The sequence below is a fragment of the Apodemus sylvaticus genome, chromosome X (genome assembly GCF_947179515.1).
Source record: "Apodemus sylvaticus chromosome X, mApoSyl1.1, whole genome shotgun sequence".
NCBI classification, from domain to species: Eukaryota; Metazoa; Chordata; class Mammalia; order Rodentia; family Muridae; genus Apodemus; species Apodemus sylvaticus.
In genome coordinates, this window is record NC_067495.1 from 67,222,624 (window position 1) to 67,235,328 (window position 12,705).

A 12,705-nucleotide genomic window follows, 5' to 3' on the forward strand; every position below is an offset into this window, starting at 1 on the left:
TTCATAAAGTCTAAGAAATTTCTTTCACTAAAGAGGCTGTGTCAAGATAACACATTGAAGCACATTGATGAGCCATGCTAGCTCAGCATCAATGAGGACACACACACACACACACACACACACACAGAGAGAGAGAGAGAGAGAGAGACAGAGACAGAGACAGAGACAGAGACAGACAGACAGAGAGAGACAGAGAGACAGAGAGCACATACAAACCACAAAAAAAAAAAAAACTGTGAAAAAGACAAATCCAGTTGGGAGACTAGAGAGAGTGGTTTTACATAACAAAAAGAAAAGATCCATTGAAGAAGGCAGGAGTTGCTGAAATATAAGAAGCCTGTGCAATAGAGAAATACTTCATACTTAAGAACTAGAGAAATAATTATGTCCAAGCCTTAGGTGTTATCTTAGTCAGGGTTTCTATTCCTGAAGAAACAGCATGTCCAAGAAGCAAGTTGGAATGAAAAGGGTTTATTTAGCTTACACTTCCACATTGCTGTTCATCATCAAAGGAAGTCAGGACTGGAACTCAAGCAGGTTTGGAAGCAGGAGCTGATGCAGAGGCCATGGAGAGATGCTCCTTACTGGCTTGCTTCCCCTGGTTTGCTCAGCCTGTTCTCTTATAGAACCCAAGAGCACCAGCCCAGGGATGACACCACCCACAAGGGGCCCTCCCCACTTGATCACTAATTGAGAAATTGTCCCACAGCTGGATCTCATGGAGGCACTTCTCCAACTGAAGCTCCTTTGTCTGTGATAACTCCAGCTTGTGTCAAGTTGACACACCAAACCAGCCAGTACAGGTGTAAAAGCTAATACCAGGTTTACTAAGGTAAATTACCATTCCAGGCAGAGCCAGATGGCTCTTGGCCTCAAGTCAATTCCAATGGACTGAGTCTCCAGAAACACCTAAGCCAAGCAGGTGACTGAGGGGGATGTTGCAAGTAAGTGATCACTGCAGGCACTGTAGCAAACTCAAGAGCTCACTTCTGAAACTCTGAAAACTCAATTCAACCTGGATCAAGACTTCAGTGAGTTTGATTTCAGTTTATCCCCAACAAATTTAAGCACAGTATAATTAGGTATATGTGTGGGGCTTGGGGGGGGGCGGAAATTTCCAAAATAATACAATCCCCAGTGTACAAGAAAGTATAAGTGTATAGAAATTCAATTCAGGGTAAATGTCATTTCTTTTACACAGATGGTTTCTAGAAATAGGCTATCTGTCCTAGCTTAAGGGCCTAAGAAGGAATCCAGCCTGGTCTTGGCCATACAAATAGTGTAGAGGTCATTTGGGCTCTGGTCCTGGTTGTGGATGCTTGCTATGGCTTGACTCAACAGTTAGTGTAGATCACCAGACTATTAATCACTTACCATTCCTCCAAGTTTTCTGGATGAAAGAATACCTTTTTCATCTTTCCCATTGAGAAGATAATTCTGAATGTTTAATATTCCTGGTTTCTCTGGAGATCTGCGGACAAAAAAACCTTAGTTCTGTGCTCTCAACATCTATTATACCTTTCCCCTCAACTATGGACAGCAGAGTAGAGAGATGGAGAGGTAACAGAAAGCTAACATAACTCCTTGGAGCTAATCAGTCCCATCCACCATATTGTACACTGGTACTAGATGAAACAAAACACTTCTATATCCAAACCAGAGCTTGCAGTTGGAAGCTCTAGACCTATCAAAACATTAGGTGGATTTCTGTGTGCTAGTAGGTAGATATATGTTTGTCCTGTTTTACTATTGTCTTTGGGTGTTCCTGGTATATTGTATAAGACTATTTCACCTCTCATGGCTGTGAGGCTCAGGTACATTTAGATTAGCACAATACCAGAAGGCTAAAGGAATTATCTCTTACCACCCTTTGTTCAACTTAAGGCAGGTAAACCATATCTAGATCCATGCGTATAGGAAGAGCCTCTATATTGGTCCTGGCAACAAACAGGACACTGAGATAGACTTAAGATTTTGCCAGCATTACTGCCAGTTACCATATGCACATAAGGGTATGCTTTGACTGTGAAATTCAAATAAAAGTTAGAGTTTGTTTAGATTCCAAAGAGGTAATCTGAACCATATAATACTAATCTTAGACAGCATAGATTTGAGGAAGGAAATGGAGTTCAGTAATTTCCTTAAAAGTTATTATCAGGATAGTAGGATGTAACACTGGGCAGATGTCAATGAGACCTATCTGCAAGTCAGAGCCTACAGACTAAGCCTCTGAAACTGCCAGTGTTATGAAAAGACACCTCCCAATCTACTGGAATTCTACTGAAGCTATCTGTGGCATTTTAGCACACTATAATATGGCAATATGAGCCTATATCCCACAAAAGTCCCACATCAATAGATATTATGTTAGTATTAGCGGACTTTGGGATGGGAGCCTACACCTGGTCCCTTTACGATGATTCTTTCTGAAAGATATTAAAATCTGATTGTGCCTTATTATACACTGGAGGAAGAGGAGGCATGCATTTACTCTAGACATGGAAATCTTGGCCAGGATGGAGTACTCATTTTTAGATAATACTCCAGGTCACACTGAGTAAGAACCATTGGAAAGATTCTATACTGTCATGAAGAAATACAACACAGAGATAGAAGCAATGAAAATGCAAATAGAAATCTTGGAACTCAAAATTCATACTCAGCAAAACTCAAAACATAGCATAAGTTATCAATAGAAGGTATTTCAAATAGAAGAGAGCACAAGAGGGTTCACTGTATAATCCAGCAATCTGACTATGGGTAACTATCCAAAGGAAATGAAATCAGTAGTTTGGAAAAACATCTGTATTCCTGGTGTCAAGAAATGAAAACAACTTAAATGTGCATCAACTTAAAAATGAATAATGAAAATGTGGTACCTATACACAGTAGAGCATGACTCAGCCTCAAATATAATTAAATCCTGTCATTTGTGACATCGATACAAATGGAAATCATTGTGCTTGTTGAAATAAGCCAAGAACATGAATGCACGTATTACATAATTTCACTCATACATGGAATATGAAAAAATTGATCTCATAAAACTCACTAATACAATATTGGTTGCTAGAAGGCACGTAGAATGTCAGGGTTAGGTATAAAACTACAGCTAAATAAGAATGAGAAGTTCTAGTGTGCTGTTGTGTACCATACCGAGTACAGATAATGGTTGTATGCTATATCTCTCAAAGGCTGGGAAAAGGATTTCTAGTATAATTTTTACCATAGAGAATTTATATATTTTGAAGAGAAAAAAAATATGTTTGACTTGATTATACAATATACACATGTATCAAAATATGACCTACACTTTATTAGCATGTATAGTTTCTTACATTAGAAAGTAAGTTCATAATAAATAGTATAAAATATACTATTTATCAAGTAAAACCTATATATCCATTCAGTGCTTGTCTTTCACATAAAATGCATGTAATATATCTAACATGTTACCTAAACATAATAAATACAAAGATTTTAAAAACAGGTAGCACTTTTTAAATTACATAATCTTGAAAGTGCAGTTCATATGATGAGTGCAGCTCTGAGACCAAGGAATGTAATAACTCTGACACGCTTAGTGGTGAGGCAAATTTGAAGAATATTGAAAATGATTTCTACATTTATGTTCCATTTCAATATTAACAGATGCTTGCATTTATGAATGCAGCTACAGAATAACCAGAACTGTATGGTACAGTATAATTTTAATGCTGGATAAACATATGATGGCAAATTTGTTCACTTCCTATTTGAAGGACATCTGACTTTGATAGATGTATGAATAGAGTGACATTATTAAGTTACAACTAGTAAAATATCTTCTTAGATTTACTTATTTACTTTTGTGTATATGAGTGCTTCCTCTGTGTGCATGTATGTGCACTACATGCATGCCTGGTACCCTGGAACTGGAATGATGGATGGTTCAATCTCAGAATTTAAATCTAATCTTCTACAAGAGCAATAAAATAGCTCTAAAGCTATCTCTCAAACCATTTGACTGTTCTTTTGGACCTATATGTTGTCTTTTGTTAGTGTGATAATGGGGTCATCATTCATGTTTTGCTCCACATTTCATAGATCACAATCTTTGAGTCCATACAGTGTGAAATGTCATCTTCTCCCTCTTCCCTGACCGTAGATGAGAGAATGAAATCAACACACTGAACACCGAACTTCAGAACAAAGAAACATTTAACATAGCCTTTGTGCCCAAATGTATAGAATATTTTCTCTTATCACAGAACCATATAGTTAAATTCAGAATAATATTGCATGACTTTGGCCTTCACTTGCAAAAGAATACAAAGCAATTTTAGGAAATTGAAAGAAAAAGGGAACCCAGAAAAAAGAAAATACCAAGAACTCTTGCATTTAGACAGTAAGATTAGAAAACTCTAAGAAAAGAAGAAATAGAGCATCAAAATAATAGCAACTGTTTGGGATTTTTTGTTGTTGTTGCTGTTGTTTTTGAGACAGGGTTTCTCTGTATACCCCTGACTGTCCTGGACCTCACTCTGTAGGCCAGGCTGGCCTTGAACTCAGAAATCTGCCTGCCTCTGCCTTCAAGTGCTAGGATTACAGGCGTGCACCACCTCAGGCTCAGCAACTGTTTTTTTAAGCACTCACCTGATTAGAAGAATTCCTGGTTGACAACGTGTAGTCATCACTACCATGGCTACTACTGTAATATAATAATATGTCATACATCTTCTTTCTGACGTTGTTGCTTTCCTCAGTGTAAACTCCTGGGAAAGGGGCTTTGATTGGTTCACATTAAGTGACGTGCCAAGGTACCTAATCTGTTCAGTTTCCACATTGAAGACATGGAATTAAGTAGCAGCAGATGAACAGAGAGAATTGTTGCTGATACTAGACAGAACGGGCAAGTGTTGACTTCTCAGACATAAAATAGGATGGTGTTAGGAAGGGTGTAGCTTCTGGCAGACCAAGTCTGCCCTTGATCTGACCAATAGCTACCTTAAACTGTCTTTGATTCCAACTGTAGGTTCCATTCACATTGTGTACTCTTTTATTATGATGTTCATATTTTGTTTCATGCTATAAATCAGTCTGGAAGTCTGCAATCCTCAAGATTTACAGAGTGAAGAACATTAGACGTGCCACCAAGAGTGATTTTTTTTTTAACTAATGTGTTTCTGTGGAAACATGGATTATGCACTGCTCAAAGGCTGGCAACTTCTTCATGGATTTTCACAAAAAGCATTCACAGACGATTTCCATGTTCCACACTTTGATTTTCCTTTTTCTTTAGATTCATGTTTTCTATGAATTATATCTTGGATATTCCTAGCTTCTGGGATAATATCCACTAATCAATGAGTGCATACCATGTGTGTTCTTTTGTGATTGAGTTACCTCACTCAGATGATATTTTCTAATTCCATCCATTTGCCTAAGAACGTCATGAATTCATTGTTTTTAATAGCTGAGTAGTATTCTATTGTGTAAATATATCACATTTTCTGTATCCATTCCTCTGTTGAAGGACATCTGGATCCTTTCCAGCTTCTGGCTATTATAAATAGGGCTGCTATGAACATAGTGGAGCATGTGTCCTTATTCCATGCTGAAGAATCCTCTGGGTATATGCCCAGGAGAGGTATAGCAGGGTCCTCTGGAAGTATCACGCCCAGTTTTCTGAGGAACCACTAGACTGATTTCCATAGTGGTTGTACCAGCTTGCAATCCCACCAGCAGTGGAGGAGTGTTCCTCTTTCTCCACATCCTGGCCAACATCTGCTGTCTCCTGAGTTTTTGATCTTAGCCATTCTGACTGGTATGAGGTAGAAACTCAGGTTTGTTTTGATTTGTATTCCCCTGGATACTTCTGTCTTCTTAGAAGAGTGAACAAAATACCCATGGGAGGAGATACAAAGTGTGGAAATGAGACTGAAGGAAAGGCCATCCAGAGACTGTCCCACTTGGGGATCCAACCCATAAACAGTCACCAAACCCAGACACTATTGTGGATGCCAACAAGTGCATGCTGGCAGGAGCCTGATCCAGTTGTGTCTTGAGAAGCTCTGCCAGAGCCTGACTAATAAAGAGGGGGATGCTCTCAGCCAACCATTGGACTGAGCATGGGGTCCCCAATGGAGGAGCTTGAGAAAGGACCCAAGGAGATGAAGGGATTTGCAGCCCCATAGGAGGAACAACAATATGAACCAACTGGACTCCTCAGAGCTCCCAGGGACTAAACCACCAACCAAACAGTACACATGGAGGGATCCATGTAGCAGAAGATGTCCAAGGATGGCCTTGTTGGGTGTCAATGGGATGAGAGGCCCTTAGTCCTGAGAAGGCTTGATGCCCAGTGTAGGGGAATGCCAGGACAGGGAAGCTGGAGTGGGTGGGTTAGTGAGCAGGAGGAGGGGGGAGATGGGATAGGGGGTTTTTGGAGGGGAAACAAGGAAAGGAAATAACATTTGAAATGTAAATAAAGAAAATACCTAATTAATAAAACTAAAAAGAAATTCAGTATTTTAAAGCTGAACCCGAAAAGATGTCAAATTGCCTAGATTTCCGAAGTTTTTAACTTTCAGAGCATGCCTCCATCTTGCTATAGGTTAGAAATAGTATTATTTCAAGGGAAGGTGGAATTATCGCTCTTTTGTAACAGCATTGTTCAGCTTAAGGGCCTAGGTACTTCAATGTACCCTTTGTACTCCTTGGTCTTCTTCCTGTTTAATTCATTTTCTTATAGCTTTGTCACTAACTTTAGTAATTGGGTTAACAACCTAATTTGTCTGGGAACTGAATTTCTCGATGCAGTTCCTGGTTGTGTCTTAGATCAATAAATATAGTGCTTAATTCTTTTGACTCAGTGAGTTGCATCAATTTTAACTTGGCCCACCTTATCTGCCCCTGTGCTTCAGGCTTTAACAGGTCTTTTTCTAGTAGCCAAAGCAGTGTCCAAAACAGTATGTTTTTTTTTTTTTTCATTCTTTTTTTTTTATTCGATATAATTTATTTACATTTCAAATGATTTCCCCTTTTCTAGCCCCCCCACTCCCCGAAAGTCCCGCAAGCCCCCTTCTCTTCCCCTGTCCTCCCACCCACCCCTTCCCACTTCCCCGTTCTGGTTTTGCTGAATACTGTTTCACTGAGTCTTTCCAGAACCAGGGGCCACTCCTCCTTTCTTCTTGTACCTCATTTGATGTGTGGATTATGTTTTGGGTATTCCAGTTTTCTAGGTTAATATCCACTTATTAGTGAGTGCATACCATGATTCACCTTTTGAGTCTGGGTTACCTCACTTAGTATGATATTCTCTAGCTCCATCCATTTGCCTAAGAATTTCATGAATTCATTGTTTCTAATGGCTGAATAGTACTCCATTGTGTAGATATACCACATTTTTTGCATCCACTCTTCTGTTGAGGGATACCTGGGTTCTTTCCAGCATCTGGCAATTACAAATAGGGCTGCTATGAACATAGTAGAACATGTATCCTTATTACATGGTGGGGAGTCTTCTGGGTATATGCCCAGGAGTGGTATAGCAGGATCTTCTGGAAGTAAGGTGCCCAGTTTTCGGAGGAACCGCCAGACTGATTTCCAGAGTGGTTGTACCAATTTGCAACCCCACCAGCAGTGGAGGAGTGTTCCTCTTTCTCCACACCCTCTCCAACACCTGCTGTCTCCTGAATTTTTAATCTTAGCCATTCTGACTGGTGTAAGATGAAATCTTAGGGTTGTTTTGATTTGCATTTCCCTAATGACTAATGAAGTTGAGCATGTTTTAAGATGCTTCTCCGCCATCCGAAGTTCTTCAGGTGAGAATTCTTTGTTTAACTCTGTACCCCATTTTTTAATAGGGTTGTTTGGTTTTCTGGAGTCTAACTTCTTGAGTTCTTTATATATATTGGATATTAGCCCTCTATCTGATGTAGGATTGGTGAAGATCTTTTCCCAATTTGTTGGTTGCCGATTTGTCCTCTTGATGGTGTCCTTTGCCTTACAGAAACTTTGTAATTTTATGAGGTCCCATTTGTCAATTCTTGCTCTTAGAGCATACGCTATTGGTGTTCTGTTCAGAAACTTTCTCCCTGTACCAATGTCCTCAAGGGTCTTCCCCAGTTTTTTTTCTATTAGCTTCAGAGTGTCTGGCTTTATGTGGAGGTCCTTGATCCATTTGGATTTGAGCTTAGTACAAGGAGACAAGGATGGATCAATTCGCATTCTTCTGCATGCTGACCTCCAGTTGAACCAGCACCATTTGTTGAAAAGGCTATCTTTTTTCCATTGGATGTTTTCAGCCTCTTTGTCGAGGATCAAGTGGCCATAGGTGTGTGGGTTCATTTCTGGATCTTCAATCCTGTTCCATTGATCCTCCTGCCTGTCACTATACCAATACCATGCAGTTTTTAACACTATTGCTCTGTAGTATTGCTTGAGGTCAGGGATACTGATTCCCCCAGATTTCCTTTTGTTGCTGAGAATAGTTTTAGCTATCCTGGGTTTTTTGTTGTTCCAGATGAATTTGATAATTGCTCTTTCTAGCTCTGTGAAGAATTGAGTTGGGATTTTGATGGGTATTGCATTGAATCTGTATAGTGCTTTAGGCAAAATGGCCATTTTAACTATATTGATTCTGTCGATCCATGAGCATGGGAGGTTTTCCCATTTTTTGAGGTCTTCTTCCATTTCCTTCTTCAGAGTCTTGAAGTTCTTGTCATACAGATCTTTCACATGTTTGGTAAGAGTCACCCCAAGATACTTTATACTGTTTGTGGCTATTGTGAAGGGGGTCATTTCCCTAATTTCTTTCTCAGCCTGCTTATCCTTTGAGTATAGGAAGGCCACTGATTTGCTTGAGTTGACTTTATAACCTGCCACTTTGCTGAAGTTGTTTATCAGCTGTAGGAGCTCTCTAGTGGAGTTCTTTGGGTCACTTAGGTAGACGATCATGTCGTCTGCAAATAATGATAGTTTGACTTCTTCCTTTCCAATTTGTATCCCTTTGACCTCCTTATGTTGTCGAATTGCCCGAGCTAGTACCTCAAGTACAATATTGAAAAGATAAGGAGAAAGGGGGCAGCCTTGTCTGGTCCCTGATTTCAGTGGGATTGCTTCAAGTTTCTCTCCATTTAGTTTGATGCTGGCTACCGGTTTGCTGTATATTGCTTTTACTATGTTTAGGTATGGGCCTTGAATTCCTGTTCTCTCCAAGACTTTAAGCATGAAGGGATGCTGAATTTTGTCAAATGCTTTTTCAGCATCCAATGAAATGACCATGTGGTTTTGTTCTTTGAGTTTGTTTATGTAGTGGATTGTATTGATGGATTTCCGTATATTGAACCAACCCTGCATTCCTGGGATAAAGCCTACTTGATCATGGTGGATGATCGTTTTGATGTGTTCTTGGATTCGGTTGGCAAGAATTTTATTGAGTATTTTTGCATCGATGTTCATAAGGGAAATTGGTCTGAAGTTCTCTTTCTTTGTTGGATCTTTGTGTGGCTTTGGTATCAGCGTAATTGTGGCTTCGTAGAAGGAATTGGGTAGTGTTCCTTCTGTTTCTATTTTGTGGAATAGTTTGAAGAGTATTGGTGTTAACTCTTCTTTGAAGGTCTGGTAGAATTCTGCACTGAAGCCATCTGGTCCTGTGCTTTTTTTGGTTGGAAGACTTTCTATGACTCCTTCTATTTCTTTAGGCATTATGGGACTGTTTAGATGGTCTAGTTGGTCCTGATTTAATTTTGGTATTTGGTATCTGTCAAGGAAATTGTCCATTTCCTCCAGATTCTCCAGTTGTGTTGAGTATAGGCTCTTGTAGTAGGATCTGATGATTTTTTGGATTTCCTCAGTTTCCGTTGTTATATCTCCCTTTTCATTTCTAAGTTTGTTAATTTGGATACTTTCTCTGTGCCCTTTGGTCATTCTGGCTAAGGGTTTATCTATCTTGTTGATTTTCTCAAAGAACCAGCTCCTGGTATTGTTGATTTTTTGTATGGTTCTCTTTGTTTCTACTTGATTGATTTCGGCCCTGAGTTTGATGATTTCCTGCCTTCTACTCCTCCTGGGCGAAATAGCTTCTTTTTGTTCCAGGGCTTTCAGGTGTGTCATTAAGCTGGTAATGTATGCTCTCTCCATTTTCTTTTTGGAGGCACTCAGGGCTATGAGTTTTCCTCTTAGCACTGCTTTCATTGTGTCCCATAGATTTGGGTATGTTGTGTTTTCATTTTCATTGTGTTCTAAAAAGTCTTTAATTTCTTTCTTTATTTCTTCCTTGACCAAGGTATCATTGAGTAGAGTATTGTTCAGTTTCCACGTGTATGTGGGCTTTCTGTTGTTTCTGTTGCTATTGAAGACCACTTTTACTCCATAGTGATCAGATAGGAGGCATGGGATTAGTTCGATCTTCTTATATTTGTTGAGGTCTGTCTTGTGACCAATTATATGGTCGATTTTGGAGAAGGTACCATGAGGTGCTGAGAAAAAGGTATATTCTTTTGTTTTAGGATAGAATGTTCTATATATATCTGTTAAATCTAATTGGTCCAAAGCTTCAATTAGTTTCATTGTGTCCCTGTTTAGTTTCTGTTTTCCTGATCGGTCCATTGAGGAAAGTGCAGTGTTGAAGTCACCCACAATTATTGTGTTAGGTGCAATGTGTGCTTTTAGTTTTAATAGAGTTTCTTTTACAAAAGAGGGTGCCCTTACATTTGGGGCATAGATGTTCAGGATTGTCAGTTCTTCTTTTTGTATTTTTCCTTTGACCAGCAAGAAGTGTCCCTCAGGGTCTCTTTTGATGACTTTGGGTTGAAAGTCAATTTTATCTGATATTAAAATGGCTACTCCAGCTTGTTTCCTGAGACCATTTGCTTGTAAAATTGTCTTCCAGCCTTTTACTCTAAGGTAGTGTTTGTCTTTGACCCTGAGGTGTGTTTCCTGTAAGCAGCAAAATGTAGGGTCCTGTTTACGTATCCATTCAGTTAGTCTGTGTCTTTTTATTGGGGCATTAAGTCCATTGATGTTAAGAGATATTAAGGAATAGTGATTGTTACTTCCTATCATTTTTGACGTTATTTTTTAAATTTGAATGCTTAACTTCTTTTGGGTTTGATGAAAGGTTACTATCTTGCTTTTTCCAGGGTGAAGTTTCCCTCCTTGTATTGGTGTTGTCCTCCTATTATCCTTTTTAGGGCCGGGTTTGTGGATAGATATTGGGTAAACTTGGTTTTGTCATGAAATATCTTAGTTTCTCCATCTATGGTGATTGAGAGTTTTGCTGGATATAGTAGTTTTGGTTGGCATTTGTGTTCTCTTAGAGTCTGCATGAGATCTGCCCAGGACCTTCTAGCCTTCATAGTCTCAGGTGAAAAGTCTGCTGTGATTCTGATAGGTCTTCCTTTATATGTTACTTGGCCTTTTTCTCTTACTGCCTTTAGTATTCTTTCTTTGTTTAGAACATTTGGTGTTTTGATTATTATGTGACGGGAAGTATTTCTGTTCTGGTCCAGTCTGTTTGGAGTTCTGTAGGCTTCTTGTATATTCATGGGCATCTCTCTCTTTAGGTTAGGGAAGTTTTCTTCCATAATTTTATTGAAGATATTTGCTGGCCCTTTAAGTTGTAAATCTTCACTCTCCTCTATGCCTATAATCCTTAGGTTTGGTCTTCTCATTGTGTCCTGGATTTCCTGGATATTTTGGGTTACAAGCTTTTTGCATTTTGCATTTTCTTTAACTGTTGAGTCCATGGTTTCTATGGAATCTTCAGCATCTGAGATTCTTTCTTCTATCTCTTGTATTCTGTTGTTGATATTTGTATCTCTGTCCCCTGATTTCTTCCCAAGGCTTTCTATCTCCAAAGTTGTCTCCCTTTGAGTTTTCTTAGTTGTTTCTACTTCTGATTTTAGATCCTGGATGGTTTTGCTTAGCTCCTTCACTTGCATGTTTGTGTTTTCCTGTAATTCTTTAAGAGATTTTTGTGTTTTCTCTTTCATGAGCTCAGCCTGTTGACCAAAGTTCTCCTGTATTTCTTTAAGAGATTTTTGTGTTTCGTCTTTCATGACCTCAGCCTGTTGAGCAAAGTTCTCCTGTATTTCTTTAAGTGTTTTTTGCATTTCCTCCTTGTTGGCTTTTGTATTCTCCTGGATTTCTTTCAATGATTTTTGTGTTTCCCTTGCAAGGGCTTCTAACTTTTGATCCATTGTCTCCTGAATTTCTTTATGTATGACCTTCATGTGTTCCTGTACCAGCATCATGACCAGTGATTTTAAATCCAAATCTTGTTTTACTGGTGTGATGGGGTATCCAGGACATGTTGGTAGAGGAGAATTGGGTTCAGATGTTGCCATATTGCCTTGATTTCTGGTAGTGACGTTCCTGCGTTTGCCTTTTGCCATCTAGATCTCACTGGTGTTAGTTTATCTTGTCAGTGCTGGACTCACCAGTGCAAGCTGCCCCTTCCCAGTTGGCCTCTGGTGCACAGCTTACCTCCTGCACTGCTTGTAGACAGTGTGCTGCTGCCCAGGCTGTTCAGATCCCAAAGCAGGCACCCGAAGGCTCCCGCAGGGGCCCGCTGGATTCACTGGAGCACACTGACTTCTCCCAGCTGGCCGCCCGGAAGCCCAGCTAGCCACTTGCAGGACTTGGAGATGTAATGCTTCCGCCCAGACTGATCTGGATCCGGAAGCGGAGAGATTAGAGCTAAGGGCTTCTGCCTGAGGC